Source organism: Pan troglodytes, chromosome 2 (assembly GCF_028858775.2).
Source record: "Pan troglodytes isolate AG18354 chromosome 2, NHGRI_mPanTro3-v2.0_pri, whole genome shotgun sequence".
Classification (NCBI taxonomy): domain Eukaryota; kingdom Metazoa; phylum Chordata; class Mammalia; order Primates; family Hominidae; genus Pan; species Pan troglodytes.
Genome location: NC_086015.1, coordinates 23,118,646 through 23,131,164, shown reverse-complemented (window position 1 = coordinate 23,131,164; position 12,519 = coordinate 23,118,646).

Genomic DNA, 12,519 nt, shown 5'->3' with positions numbered 1-12,519 from the left:
GGGATCAATGGGGCAGGTTATTTCTGAGTACACTTAACCTGGAACTGGAAAATACACTTCCAAGATGGTTCACTCAAAGTTATGGAAATTTGGTGCTGGCTTTCAGCTGGGAGCTCAGCCAGTGCTAGGGCCTTGGGGCTTCAGTTATTGGTGTAGACCTCTCCAGGAACTACTTGGGCTTCCTCACAGCATGGTGGTTTCCAGAGTGTCTGAAGAGACAGGAAGTAGGAACTGCCAGTTTCTTAAGGCCTGATCTAGAAACGGCCAGATTGCAAGCAAGCACAGAATCCAGGTTAATCAGAAAGGGGGAAAAGTCCAACCTTTAGATGGAACAAGTATCAAATAAAATGGAGCCATGTTTTAAAATCTTCCTATCAATTTGTTAGTATTTTGAGTTTCAAAGGAAGTTGCCTCATAACAGCATTCCTTAATGTGATTAAAAATCCATTTTTACCTATTCTTTATGTCTCCATAAGCATTTGAGATTTATGGGTACAAGATCTGGGTTCAACTCTATAATTCCTTATAGGGAAAATGTAACACACAAGAGAGAAAATACACATTAAATTCACTTAAGGGTTATAAGCCACAGATAAAGCAATTTTTATTCTTATTTTATTTAAGACTGACTCTCTCTCATTAGCATTTGATGTTGTCTTTTCAGACTGACTGGAACTGGAAAGAGTTTCAGGGCTTTCTATATTAGTTTGATGGTTTTAGGTCTGCTTCACATCTGTTTTCTAATTATAGCATTCATCCAATACCATGACACAAAATAGCTGCAAATGCCTTATTGATGCATATGTATTTGACTGTAGGCACTGAAAATATTCTTAAACTTTTTCTGGCAACAAGAATTTTAGCCTTCGCAAGAAGGCAATATTTTAATTTACAGGCATCTACTCAGATGTATTGAGTTCTAGTTTTGTTTCAACCACTTATCCCCTTTGTCATTTAAAGTTTGTGGGTTTCCATTTCCTTAACTGTAAAACTGGGATAATAATACTTTCCCTACTTCCTCCACTGAGTAGAAGAAAATATTTATGAAAGCCTTTGAATCTCATAATATGTGGCATACAATAAAAGGGATGATAATAATCATTGTTCTCTTTTTTATGTTCTAACATATCTAATACAAGTTGTTTATCCACAATAAATATTGTTGACCAACTATGACAGTTTATGGTCCTGTTAGCTCAGAACACATTTATGTATTAATAATTTGTTACAACCTATGACTGGTGAGCTTTTCCTTCTAAATATAAATGACTTTAGAAGCTCAGAAGGAAAATCAAGCAGTTCATTTCTTTGACTAACGCTTTCAAATTGTTGTGCTCTTATATCCAACCAAGCTGGATTCCAGTGGTATGTTCACTGCCTCCTCTTCCCCAGTGTTCACTGCCTCCTGTTCCCCAATGGTCACTGCCTATTTCTCAGTGTATGTAGAAACTAAAATACTCCAGCACAATCTCCAAAGCTATGGTTTCAGTCAGAGTAATCTAGGTTATGCCTCAATAAAAAACATAATATCTCAATGGCTTGTTACAATAATGCTATTTCTTGCTCAGTCTACATGTCCCACCTGAGTTGGTAAGAGCCTGCTCATTATTGGGGCCCAGATTGATGGAAGTTCTGCTCAAAAGGTATTTTCTTTGAAGAGAAAAAGATAATCCGGCAAAGCATATACTGTTTTTTCAAACTTCCACTTACAACTTAATGACCAAAATAAGTCATATGGCCATCCTAATTTTAAAGAGGTGGTAAAATACAATCCAACCCTTGCCCTCAAAGAAAAGGAACTCTGGAATATTCAAGAACTGACATTTAGTAGCAATACAGGTGCACTGTTTGGATCTCATGTCAAGAGAACCTGGTGGGAAAAGTGTTGCTGATGACAGTCTTCAGCTGCCAAATCTTCAAATCTGCCACACTGTCCATGTCAGCCGATGACCAAACGTGATGCCAATAGTAAAGTTCAGCCCTTTCTATCCTGTGTGGGGCTCGCCTAATAGGTAATCTCTGTGCCAGGATTCCTCATTAGCTTGACAAAGACTTTCTCAGTAGTGCACCATTCTTCCTACCCACTGTTCCTTCCCTCTCCTTCCGAGATGTCAACCCTGCATCACAGTCTGAAAACTCTTCCTGCCCCCTCACCTACCTTTATCCTTTACATGCTCTTTCTTCAGTGTCAACTCCTATCTTGGTGTCTGCTTGACAGAGGATCCAGATTGACCCTGGCATATCAGGGAGGTTTTCTGAGAAGAAAGAACCATGAGCCCATTTACTAAATTCTACAGCTAACAATGAATCTTGAATAGAAAATAAACAAAAAACATCTCACATGTATCTTTGTTGCCTTCACTCCAGCACATCCTTTTCCTTTGCTCCCTATTTTTCATCCATGATTCACCACTAGCCCAAAATACAATCTGGGAACCAGTCTTGATTATCCTCTCTTTACATTAAAATAAATAATCTATCACTAGTTTCTATTACCTCTAGCTTCATAAAATCTGTAGAATCTGTCCTTTTTCCATTTTCCACTGTCACTCTTTTAACTGATATACTCATTATTTCTTACTATAACTATTTCTCTTAGCTGGTCTTCCTGCCAGAAAGCCTTCTTCTTGAATTCCTCCTTTATACTGCAGCCAGCATGGTGTTTTTCTATAATATAAATTAATCATGTACTCCTTCCTTAAAATCTTTGTATCTTTGAGGACAGAGCAAAATTATATCACCTATTAGTTGAAGCCATTCAATAACTGTCCTCGACGTAGCCCTCCAGCCTCATCTTTTATGCACATAGCAAGCTAACTCCTCCATGATTTTATGTTTGACACTTGCTCAATTATGTACAATTCCCAGAACATGATATCTTCTTTCAGGCCATCTCTTTAACATGCTGTTACCCTTATTTCAAATGACTATCTCATACTCGCTAACTTTCCTCATCAGTTGAACTCATGACCCAAAGATTACCTTTAACATCGCTTCCAGTGCAACCTTTCTTTGAATTTTCTAATCAACTTAAGTACTCACTTTGTATGTGTCCCTATATTAACTCGCATATGCCTCTGTTATAACCCTTACTTTATAGGTATAGGTATGTGCCTGAATATCTACATAATATAAGTGCCTTATATTAACTAGAATTCTGCTTGTCTGCTAGTAACAGAATACTTGCCTTAAAGTGGGTAAGAGTGGCTTAAACAAACAGGGTTATTCTTCTCTAAAATAACTGGTCCTGGGGTGGTTAGTTGCAGATATAAATTCAAAAGCACAACAATATCAGTCATTATTTCTGGTTATCTTGACCTTTTCCTCATGGTTGCAAGATGGCTGCTAAAGTTCCATCCAGTACTTCTTTGGTCTACTATCAGAAGTGAGGAGGAGGTAGTGCTGGCTGAAACCAGCTCTTTTTATTAGGCAAAGTTAAAACTTCCTTGAGAAAACCTCCTTTTCCTCTCAGGACATTTCTGCTATTTCTCATTAGCTAACACTGTGTAATAAAGACGTCTTTAGCTACAAAAAGAATGTGGAAGTGATTAGTTAATTACCCAGGATTTATAAAAGAAAGAAGCAAGGTCTAACAGTTTAAGAATGCGTGTGGGTCAACCAACCTACCTAGAGCTTCTGCCACATATTTCAAAGGCAGTTAGAAACAAGGTGTGACATGAACAAACGTCCATAATATGGATGACATGGAGGTTTTATTTACACTTCAATCCTAAAAATTAATAGCAACTACTAGGCTTTCTGTATTGAAAATAATTCCTAGATGGCTCCCAGACTCATCAAGAGAGTTGAAGAACAATTAGTAATGTCTACCATGGGCATGGTAGAAAATCTTAGGGATTCAGATCACTGCAGTAGACCTGGAGCTGTTAGCTGTGTAGCAGATTCCTAAGAGCCGTATTTGTCCCCATCTCTCCATTGCAGAGGAAAGTGAAGAAGTACTTACTTACCCTATGATTTAGTGCTATATCTCTCATTTTGATCACTTGTTAGTCAGGCTATGTTAGATTATATTGTGGTAGCAAATTAATACCCCACCTCAAGTTTAAGTAAATTAACCACCAAAATGTAATTATCACTTATAAAGCAATAGAGGGGGCTCTTCTTTACACAATTACTCAGGCACTCAGGCTGATGGACACTCATCCATGTTACAGTTGCACATCCAGAAACAGAGGCCTCCATCATGATCACTGAACAGAAAAGTCACCTGCTATCCTGTGATTCAACCCAGAAATCATACACATCACCTCTTCCTAAAGCTTACTGACCAGAATTACTCATGTGCTTTTACTCACCTATGAGAAAGAGCACCCGGAAAGTACTCTGCCAAATCCCCTCTATAAAAATAAAAGATGATACCACCAACTCAGACTTTTCGTGATATTTAAATGAGTGAATAATATAAAACACACAGAATAATGACCGAATTACAGTAATAGCTCAATAAATGCAAGGTATTACTATTTTAGGTAATTCCGCATATATTCCCACCTTCAGAATTCAGGTCACTGCAACAGACCTTGGGCAATAGTTCAGTAGTAGATTCCAAGAGGTACATGGTTTCAACCAATAGTATTCTCAACTCTTATAAATTTTCACAGTGGTCAAGTTACATAAGGAGGAATACATTCCATATCTTACTGCCATTCAATGAATCTGAGCCTCTTTGGAAGAGTGGAAGGTGAAAAGTGGAGATAATACTGCTTATTTATTTATTAAATCTCACCATCTTTCTCTTGTTTTGAAAATTTCCTGCCACAGGAAACAACATGTCCCTCAGTGCCTATCCAATTTTCAATACTCTGTTCAGGCTTGTTACACAAACACTGGAATCCCAGTCTCATCAGACCTTAATGGTAAATACCTTCCATTTTTGCTCTCTCCTGTACCAGTGTATTTATACACTGTGTCCATCCTACTTTCTTTTCTTCCAGAAGATTAGGTGTTCTCTCCAAAAGTAATACACAGCCACCTGAAATTTTCATTGTCTGTTTCCAGAATCATGTTCCATTTGTCCTCCCCTTCTCTCCTATGTCTTTATTTCTGTCTCTTTTTCTCTCACTACTTGTTTGTTCTCTCAACCTATAAATATTCCAGCTATTCTAATCCTGAGACATATCCTTCCTTGATCTATCTGATCTTTCACATTTCTTTTACATGTAAATTTCCTGAAAATCCATCTAAAATTATTTTGATCTTGTTGCTTCTTCAACCATTCCAAAAAGATTTATCAAAGTCAATAATGACGTAATTTTCTAAAATAATGGACATTTTCAATCCATATATTCCTAATTTTTTGTTGTCTTTGACTCTGTCAATTCCTTCTTAAAACTTTCTAAATTTCTAAAATAGAAAACTTTATTGTTTTGAACAGAAAGAGTCTTTTCTGTTGAATGGTTGGGTTTCTTGAAAAAAGAAAGAAAAAAAAAACCCTCTTCCCTTAGCCTATCTTTATATTCTAGTCTCCCTCAAGACTCCATAAACTGGGCCACTAAACTCTACATTTCAGTTACTGTCATATTTTAAATATTTCCTTTCTGAGAACACTTTCCTAATCTTTTTCTGAAACCCAGGCCTCTAAGCTTCTGACAATACCTAATTGTGCTCTCGATATTACTCCTTAACTATTTATTTCACATAAACTTCTGTGTATACCACCAAGTAATCTATGTGAGATCCCAAGTAGTCCTTATTCTTATATCTAAGAGCCATATTTGGCTCCAGTCTATTGCCCAGACTGGAGTGCAGTGGTGAAATCATAGCTCCCTGTAACCTCTAACTCCTGAACTCAGGTGATCCTCCCACCTCAGCCTGCTAAGTAGCTAGGACTACAGGCATGCACCACACACCCAGCTATTAAAAATATATATATATATTGTAGAGACAGATCTTTGCTATATTGGTCTCAAACTCCTTCCCTGAAGTGATCCTCCTGCCTTGGCCTCCCAAATCACTGGGAGTACAAGTGTGAACCACCTTGCCTAGCCTCTAAGCCTTTCTTTACAATGTAGCTAGCATGATTTTAATAAAAGGCAAATCTGAGCATGTCACTCTTCATTTTGCCTCTGGGATTATGAGCCCATCTTATTTGCCATGGCTCATTTCTCACCATCCTCAAAATTTATACTCAAGGAAAACACAATTCCTAGAAGTTCCTAAAATACACAGTGCTCCTCTAGAGACTATGACTTTGATTATGATAGCCTCACTTCATGAAAAGTGCTTCCCAGACCTTCTTTGCATGACTAACACACACATACCCACTTTCCACTTCAGCCTAATTTGAATGCCACTCAAAATAGAAGCATTTGCTTTCATAATAGATGTTGTATATCTTCTGACCTAGTTTTATCTGCGCAGTTTTAGGCAAGCCTTTTCTTAGTTTCATGGAGATTATAATAACACACATTTCACAGGGCAGCTGTGAGGGATAAATGAAATAATATAGAGAAAATGATTAGTACAGTATCCACTGTTTTTTCACCATTGTATCTCCAGTGGCTAACATAATCCCTGGTACATTGTAGGCACATAAATATTTGTTTAAAAAAAAAGTTAGTTAACATAATTATTATCTCAATCATTTTACCACCACATTGCTTTATATTTATTAGCTTATCTCTCTGTCTGTTCCACAGCACCCTGAGCTTCATATGGTTTATTATCTTATCCTGTCCAACCTTTACGTAAGGTTATCTACAACACAGGATGCATGAGACAATGTTTAATGAATTAGAAATGAATATATAGAACAACAGAATTAATCTATAGCATGTCTTTTTCAGGAGCAAGAGTCAAAATTGACTTTATGTCTCTTTTACTACAATTCTCTTTTCTATACAATCTTTTTCCCTTGGTTTATTCATACTCTGAATGTAGGGGTATATGTACATGTGAAGGTGTGTAAATTTTATTTATTGATTTATGAATCATGCAAATGTGAAATTAAAATAATATACCTACCATTTTTCCCCATACTGCTGAATTGATCATTTACATGAAAAAAATGAATCAAGGAGTTAGTATATGATCCAAACTTCCTCATTCAAATTAGGCACTTTCTATTAATGTGTGTTCTTTAAGTCACAATATTTTAAGGCTATAGAATGTTTCTTAATTCTATAACTATTCACTATGAGGCCAATCTCCCATGCCTATGTCCTGTACTGGGGCTTCAATCTCATCTATATATATATATATATATATATATATATATATATATATATATATACATACACACACATATTTGTTTTAAACAAGGTCTTGCTCTTTGCCCAGGTTGGGATGCAGTGGTAGTCATAGCTCACTGCACCCTCGACCTCCCAGGCTCAAATGATCCTCCCACCTTAGCCTTCTGAGTAGATGGGACTATAGGTGTATGCCTCCATGCCCAGCTAATTCTTTGATTTTTTTTATAGAGACAGAATCTTACCATGTTGCCCAGGCTGATCTTGAACTCTTGGAGTCAATCCTCCTGCCTTGGCCTCCCAAAATGCTGGCATTACAGGCGTGAGCCACTGCATCTGGCACAACATACACATATTTTTCAAAAGGCTCCCATTTGTTGGATGCCTGTTAAGCTATATGAACTATGCATATTAATAAATGGGTGGATATTTGTGAAAAGTGAGGTGATGTAAGTTCTGCTTAAGAAAATAAATTTATCTGTAAAGTAACTCCTTTCTATTTCGTAAACTATCTCAAGGCAGCTTACAATCAAAACACGTATAGAAATTATTTCAAGTAAAGTAATATGAACTGATAAGATTATAAGACATTTTTGCTTATTTATACTCGGACATGTTTTTCAAATTTTCTATAATGAGTATACATTATTTTAAAAATGAAATTCAAAATACATTGGGAAAAAAACAGAAAAAATCAGGAAGTATAAAGGCGGTGGCTTACGCCTGTAATCACAGCACTTTGGGAGGCTGAGGTGGGCGGATCACGAGGTCAGGAGATCGAGGTCATTCTGGCTAACATCGTGAAACCCCATCTCTACTGAAAATACAAAAAATTAGCTGGGTGTGGTGACGGGTGCCTGTAGTCCCAGCTACTTGGGAGGCTGAGGCAGGAGAATGGTGTGAACCCAGGATGCGGAGCTTGCAGTGAGCCGAGATATCACCACTGCACTCCATCCTGGGCGACAGAGTGAGACTATCTCAAAAAAAAAAAAAAAAAGTCTTCTACTTTTAATCTTTTTCCACTTTGACCATCACTTTAACTTGAAGTGATTTAAATCTTGAATATTGTACAAGGAATGTGGTTTACTCACCTGAGCATTAAATTAAGCTCTCACATAGAGAGTAAAAAATGGCCTAGTGATGGCCAGACGTAGTGGCTGATGCCTGTAATCCCAGCACTTTGGGAGGCCAAGACAGACGGATCACAAGGTCAGCAGTTCGAGACCAGCCTGGCCAACATGGTGAAACCCCGTCTCTACTAAAAATACAAAAATTAGGCCGGGCGCGGTGGCTCACGCCTGTAATCCCAGCACTTTGGGAGGCCGAGACGGGCGGATCACGAGGTCAGGAGATCGAGACCATCTTGGCTAACACGGTGAAACCCCGTTTCTACTAAAAATACAAAAAATTAGCTGGGCGTGTTGGCGGGCGCCTGTAGTCCCAGCTACTTGGGAGGCTGAGGCAGGAGAATGGCATGAACCTGGGAGGCGGAGCTTGCAGTGAGCCGAGATCGTGCCACTGCACTCCAACCTGGGAGACACAGCGAGACTCCGTCTCAAAAACAAACAAACAAACAAAAATACAAAAATTAGCCAGGCTTGGTGGCAGGCACCTGTAATCCCAGCTATTCTGGAGGCTGAGGCAGGAGAATCACTTGAACCCAGGAAACAGAGGTTGCAGTGAGCCAAGACCATGCCATTGCACTCCAGCCTGGGTGACAGAGCAAGGCTCCATCTCAAAAAAAAAAAAAAAAAAAAAAAAAGGCCTAGTTAAAATTAGCATCTTGATTATTTGGATGAGATCAAAACATTTCCTGGTAGTAAGTTCCAAGAGAAAACTCTCACTTGTTTTTTATTGAAATAGCAAAATACCAGACATGAAAACTCAAGTTCTCTACTCCAAGCATATTGTTAACTAATTTTGAGACCTTAAACAAACCACTTAACATTTCTGAAATTCATATGGAGGAAGAAAGACGGAAGAGTACGTTCAGATTTCCTAAGTCCCTTTTGCTTTAATATGATCCATGTTCAGCTAGAAAATTTCAAAATAAGATTGGGAGCTATTTCTTTTCATTTGAAAATTGAACCCCAGCAACAATCCTTGCTGACCCAGAGAACTTGAAAGAAAAACTTTATCTCTTTGCTGACATACAGATAAAGACAATTCAGAGTTTTTCCTAGTGCATTAAAGATGAAAAGACTGACTCTCACACCCTCCTTTTCTCCCCTAGATTCTACCCCAGTTTCTGTTTTTAGACTTTCACACAAGCAAAAAATAAAAAAATAAAATAAATAAATAAATAAATAAATAAAATATATATATATATAAAGTCAGTCTTTTCTAAGTCTCCTGCTGCTCCTTTGTATGTATTTAAACCCAATGTTTTAGCAGAAGATGAGAATAGATACTCAGTGCTGATGTAAATGGCAATGCCGTCATCACTCAGCTAAAAGAAAAAAGAAATCAAGGGGAGGGAATGTGAGCAGTTCTAAGTGTTGATGAAGTAGACGTTTAAAAACTGTAAGTTCTTAGTGGTCAGACATCATGCTATCCACTTCTTTTTTATTAACTCATGGTACTAGCTCAATGATCTCTTTCTTTTCAGAATTATAGTAGCACTGCCCAAATTCTCTGTCTGCTAATGTCTCACGCAATATCAAGGCATGTCTTCTTTTGATGTCTTGACTTCATTCTATAAAATATAGTTTCATTATTTTCCAATGCTGTACACGTTAGGTCTGCTACTAGACCAGAGGTAACTTAGGGGAAAGGATTATATTTTAGATTCTTTCTTTCACAGTACCTATCCTGAACCAGTGTTCTTTGTAGGTTTTCAATACAGACTTGTATGCTCTGCACATGCTGGGTTATTTAGGCAGTGTGTATTGATCAGGTGAACTTAGGTAGAGCCTCCATATTGCCAGTTCCTTCATTCTATATTTAAATGAAAATCTTTGAACTGCAAATTCCTTTCAACTACATTTTTTGTTACTTCTTCAACTCAATCCCTTCTTTCTTTTCTTCTTTTTATTACTTAGCTACCATCTTCTTTTCCAGATTTTGCTGAAAATTCACCTACTTTAAAAATCTTCTACTTTTAGGCCGGGCATGGTGGCTCACGCCTGTAATCACAGCACTTTGGGAGGCTGAGGCGGGCAGATCACGAGGTCAGGAGATCGAGGCCATTCTGGCTAACATCATGAAACCCCGTCTCTCCTGAAAATACAAAAAATTAGCCGGGCATGGTGGCGGGCACCTGTAGTCCCAGCTACTCGGGAGGCTGAGGCAGGAGAATGGTGTGAACCCAGGAGGTGGAGCTTGCAGTGAGCCAAGATATCACCACTGCACTCCATCCCGGGCAACAGAGCGAGACTCCATCTCAAAAAAAAAAAAAAAAGTCTTCTACTTCTAATCTTTTTCCACTTTGACCATCACTTTAACTTGAAGTGATTTAAATCTTGAATATTTAGTGTTTCCTTTGTTGCTGCCATCTTGAAATGTTTCTTATGTAATTTCGCTCTAAAAACACTGCTTCTAAATAAACTTTAAGGAGCAGTCTTGGGTCATTTCTTTTTTATTGCTGAGTATGCAATGAGTGGCAAATTATAGTAGCTAAATAAATGCTGTTTTCTTCCCTTTGCAGCAGCCTCAAAATAGCAGACAGTCAAAACGTGTTTTAAAATTACACTGTCAAAACACTTTCTGGTGATGAGGTTGGCACTTAGGGAACATTGCCACTCTACTGTGTTTGTTAATTCAAAGTGGAATGTTGTAAAATGATAAGAAATTCAGTAAATTTTAGAATCACAGGATGGCAAAACTAGAGAAGACCCTAGAAGCTATGCAGTGACTCTAGCAGGGGAGGGATGGCACACTAAAAAAGGCTGTGACTTTTCCAAAGTCAAACAGCCAAGTCAAGAAAGAGTACTTAGATCTAAATTGTCTTAGTAGAATACTCTTGTGACTTTGCTTTTGTAGCTCTGCTTTTTCCTGGATCAATATTTTTGAGACTATTAACATGGTGTGCTTCTTGATGCACAATCTCTCATGTGCCCATGGAAGGTAAATTTCCTCGTTTTCTTTTGAGTTAAATTATTCTGATAAAATATTTATGGCAGTTAATCTTTTGTAGACCACCTTCCATGCTTCTCAAACTGGCATATATGTGCCTTTGATAATTCACGGTATGTGGTAAAGTTATTTCTGAAGACATAAGATAAACAAGGCACATATTCCAGAAACTTCATTTTTGTATTAATATACAGTGATATATTTCCTCTTAATAAAGGAATTTTTTAAAAATTCAAAGTTATGGCTGTCACTTCAGATCATTCTCCCTGGTATATGCATTCAGGCTACCTTGAGGTTAGCAGAACTCAAGAAGAAAAATTGAAGTAGAGAATGTAACACTATATAGTGAATTGCAGAATATCTGCAACATCAGTTTATAAAACTACCTCGAGTTATTACATAACCTGTTGTTTAACCTTCACTTTCTATCTATTAATCTTATTATTTGTGTCCCCTACCATTTAACTAAGTACGGACCATATACATATTTGTTGCCTATTAAATGTAGAATATATAGTAAGGATGACAAAGAGTTATTGAGACTGCAAAGTTAGAGGACTTGAAGATTCTGCCTTAGGAAATATGCAAATCCAGATATGACAAAATAGTATCAAGGAATTTAGAAGTTACAACACTTTGAGAATATTTTAAGTTCTAAGAAAAATTAGAAAAGAACAATTCTGGGTTTCTTTAACAAAAGCTTTCATTTTAAGTTACAGATGTGAGAGAAAACAGATGGAAAGTTCAATAAAGCCTATTAGGCACATAGTTTATAATAAGAACAAGAATTAAAAGCTCAGTAGCTTCTACATGCACATTAATTGATCATTCTATTATACAGTTATCTGATTCTATATGCTGTCTTATTCTGTCTAAGAGAGAAGCACATAAAATATAACATTAAAGATAAATCAATCGCATTTGAGTTTTACTCAAAAGGAAAAATGAAAACATTCAAATAATGAAGTTAATGAAATAATAAAATTATTAGAATTTTGTATCTTTAAGCTTATGGATTTTTTTTAAAATAAAAAAGTCAACACTTTCACATTGTAGGGCAGAGATTTTAGAGATATTATTTTCCAAAATAATGATACATTTTAAAAGAATATAATTAATAGTTAACTTTTCACTAGTCCTTTCTTTCTTTCAGCTGATAATTTTATGTGACAATAACAATGTTTTTTGGGAAGTTAGAGAGCAGATCCAAAGAAACAACTTATACAAATCATTGGAA